Source organism: Arachis stenosperma, chromosome 2 (assembly GCF_014773155.1).
Source record: "Arachis stenosperma cultivar V10309 chromosome 2, arast.V10309.gnm1.PFL2, whole genome shotgun sequence".
NCBI lineage: Eukaryota > Viridiplantae > Streptophyta > Magnoliopsida > Fabales > Fabaceae > Arachis > Arachis stenosperma.
Window position 1 is genome coordinate 10,904,475 of NC_080378.1, and position 3,610 is coordinate 10,908,084.

A 3,610-nucleotide genomic window follows, 5' to 3' on the forward strand; every position below is an offset into this window, starting at 1 on the left:
AAAATATTATCATGACTTGGAAAATTTTAAAATAATTAATATAATAGGAGTTGACTAGTAAGCTAATATGAAATACAAAAATATGTTTTACAGTAAATGAGTATAATTACATGATGACAAATTAGGTCTGCATCATCATCATTCATCACCACCATGAAGTCATTGTGTACGTAACAACCACCAATATTCAATGAGTCCCCACTCCCCCCAGTGTGACAGAGGCACAGACCATCATCATAATTACTAATCAATAATTCAGCAGATACAACAACTCTTATTATTTCTCACGTTTTCTGCACTAGTTTTGCTATAAACCTTAGCTTGTTATTCTCACTGCCTTGAAGTCATTTTAATTGAAATTTTGGAGCATTCTCTGTAGCCCTTGTCTTTGCGCTTCTCTTCTATGCCTTCATCATTATTAGAGAGCTTCCAGCTGCTTATGGAGGTTTGTTTCTCTATATATCTTGTGATCTTGTCTATTCAACTCATCTCCAAAGTTAAGGGGGACCTGAGCATGGATTATTATATTATTTTTTAAAATAATATTTATTTATTTATTTATTGTAGTTCGTCCATCTTGTTCTGTCACCCTTTTGCATAAGAGAGGTGCATGCATATATAAGAAAGTATTGAAGTAAATATTATATAGATTTACACCGTAATTTTAGTGAGTTTGTATTTTAAAAAACAAGAAAAGAAAGATTTCAATGATAAAATAGACTAACAGAATAGACTATACTCTAGTTTTAAAAAAGAAATATTATGAGTCAATATTTTTTTTTTATAGATATTATTAGCCAATACTTTTAGTTAATATTTTGTATGTTTTATACTTAAAATTTAGTGTTTAAGATTTATAATTTAGTATTGACCAAATTAAAAAAAAAATAAATCTTATTAGTGATATAACATAACTCTTTTTAAAATTCTTCTTGAAATTCCAACGTCTAAAAATGTGTAAAGAGAAAAAAGAGAGGGAGACATGCTTGTAGTAAGGAAACATTACTAATAAAGAGGGACATAAGAAGGATTGATTAGATGAGTGCTGCTCTTTTGTCACTCAGAAAGGTAGTTTCTTAACCCAAGCAAATCTAATGATATAAAAATAAAAACTATTACTATTGACTTGAACGCTAAATGAACAAAAATAAATAAATAAAAGACCACTTAACATTTCTCATGAAAAAATAAAAGGTACTTTAAAAATTTTGTCACACACTTTCACCTTTTTAGAATTGAGAAGATTGCTTGAATAATCTTGAACCGAGACACCGAGTATATTATTAGTTTATTACCTTTCTAATTTTGTTATACCTCTTTTGTACAATTTTTTAATTAATGATATAAGAGATAAATTTTTTATCTTCTTTTACTTCTTTTCAATCATTTTTAATTTTAATAACGAAACGTGTATAAAAAATTATATATATATATATATATATATATATATATCATGAGTATAATTTCATATCTAATAGTTGAGTACTGCTTATTTAATTCGCTTGCTTTCCTTAGGTCTCACGCAACTCTTTATCTTTGGATGGTTGAAATATGAAATTGAAAGGAAGGAGAGACACGAAGAAAATTGAAAAGAAGGTAGTCAAAGAAAATGACAAGCCAAATTTGAGTGTTCTTTTGTTTCTAAGACTAATATGTTATTTTTACTGCTGAAATATTGTGAAAATATTTATTTAATTATTTAAAAATGTACAAAAAATTGGATTTCTAAATTCTTTTATTCTTTAAAAATATTTTTTTTATTGACAAAAAATCATAAAAAATATTTACTTAGAGTAAAATTTCTGAATTTTAAGATAAAAATAATTTATTTTTTAATTATATTTATAAAAAATTAAATATATATTTGAAGGTTCAATAGTTTTGTAGTATTTAAGTAAATTAAGAAATATTTTTATTAATAATTTAAGAATATTTTTTGTGGTTTACTGACAAAAAATTCTCAAATATACTACTAATAATAAATAGCAAAAAGATAACTAGGGACCATTCAAATAGAAGTAAATGTAGATCGGATCAGATCGAATATGGTCGAAATTTGATTCGCACTAATGATCAGATCTAATATCTGCAGTTTTTAAGTTTGGATACGATCTGGGATATTGGACGCAAAACATAAAAATATTTTTAAAAGCTTATTTTTATTAAAAAAGTGTCAATAAAATTCATTTTTTCTATTCTTTTAAATATGTTTACTTTTAAAATAATATTAAACATACTTTTCTTAAATAATAAATTAAAATAATACAATATGTATGATAATTATTAGTTGAAATAAAGTATAAAAAGAATATTTACTTTTTTATTTTTCCGCAGATATGTAGATACCTACCCAAAATTTGCAACCCGATTTTATTAGTGTGCGGGTCGGATCTGATTCGATAGTCTTGCGGATTGGATCCATATCCGCAATTTTCAAATCAGATTCGAATAAACACCGCGAATATACAAATCAGATTCAATCCATGAACACTCCTACGTACAAATCTTTGCCAACCACACAATTCATAACTTTATTTCAATAATGGCGTTACAACTTTATTTTTTGTACCCTAAACCTTACCCTACACTCTTTGATGGTTCCCGTGTGAGATTTCAGATTTCTCCACAAATTGGAGCCCCCTTTTTTTTTTCAAATAAACTCAAAAGTAAGTTATATTACTAATTCACGAGAGTATGTATGATATACATCGCATCTATATATCTAAAGTTATTAAACAATAATACTAAGTGATCGATTCTTTTTATTTAAGATCTATAAGAGTTTTTGAACCATTTTATAACCATAAATATCTGTTGTATTAGTGATAATGAGTTGGTAACTTGCTAAGTTTTGTGTAGGACATACATACATGGATTGATACTACAAGGTGCTAACGTACACATGAGTGCTTAATTATGATACAAGCAAGTCATAATTAAATAGCATTACATACAACTAATAAGTAATTAACTAATTTCACCAACTGAATCAAGCAGTATACTCCTAGTTATATATGCAATGCTCAATTAATTTATCTACTGTGTTTCAAAAAATTTTCCTTCTTGTTATTGTAATTTATCTTGTATAGTATTAAATTATATTGACTTTTTGTTTTATATATCACAGCTTGCTCATGAAGTTTAAGTCGGCCTGCTGCTGTTTAATGTTTATTCAGTTCAACTCGATTTTACGTATGTAGCAGTTTGTGATTGTGGATCTGCTCTATTATTACATATGGTAATTTTTTTTTCTTCTTTTTCTTCTATTCTATCTTTTGCTTTTTCTTTTTGTAATTTAAAAAATTGATAAAGTTGTATTCTATTAGAAATAAGAGAGTCATTTAAAGAATGTATTATTCAGGTCGTTGTCAAAAGTACAATGTACAAGGATATATATAGGTATTAGAAAAATCAAAACAATAAAAGCACAAAATCCTACAATAAATACACATATATGTTATATAAATATAAGTAATACTAACTGATCTTAATTATACTCTAACATCCCCCCGCAAACTCAAGTGGGAGCTAAAGAACCATCTTGAGTTCAGATACTAGAGTTTAAAAACGAGTAGGATGATGAGCTTTCGTGATGATGAACTTTCCTAAT

The 3,610-nt window shown here is 26.6% G+C and overlaps 1 long non-coding RNA gene across 1 annotated transcript; it reads left to right on the top strand.

The window, feature by feature from the left end:
* Nucleotides 1-225: 225 nt before the first annotated feature.
* LOC130963398 (uncharacterized) lies at nt 226-3,361 on the top strand. Its single transcript, XR_009079808.1, has 3 exons — nt 226-445; nt 1,516-1,596; nt 3,128-3,361. It is a non-coding gene; the product is annotated as an uncharacterized LOC130963398 (long non-coding RNA).
* The last annotated feature ends 249 nt before the right edge of the window (nt 3,362-3,610 follow it).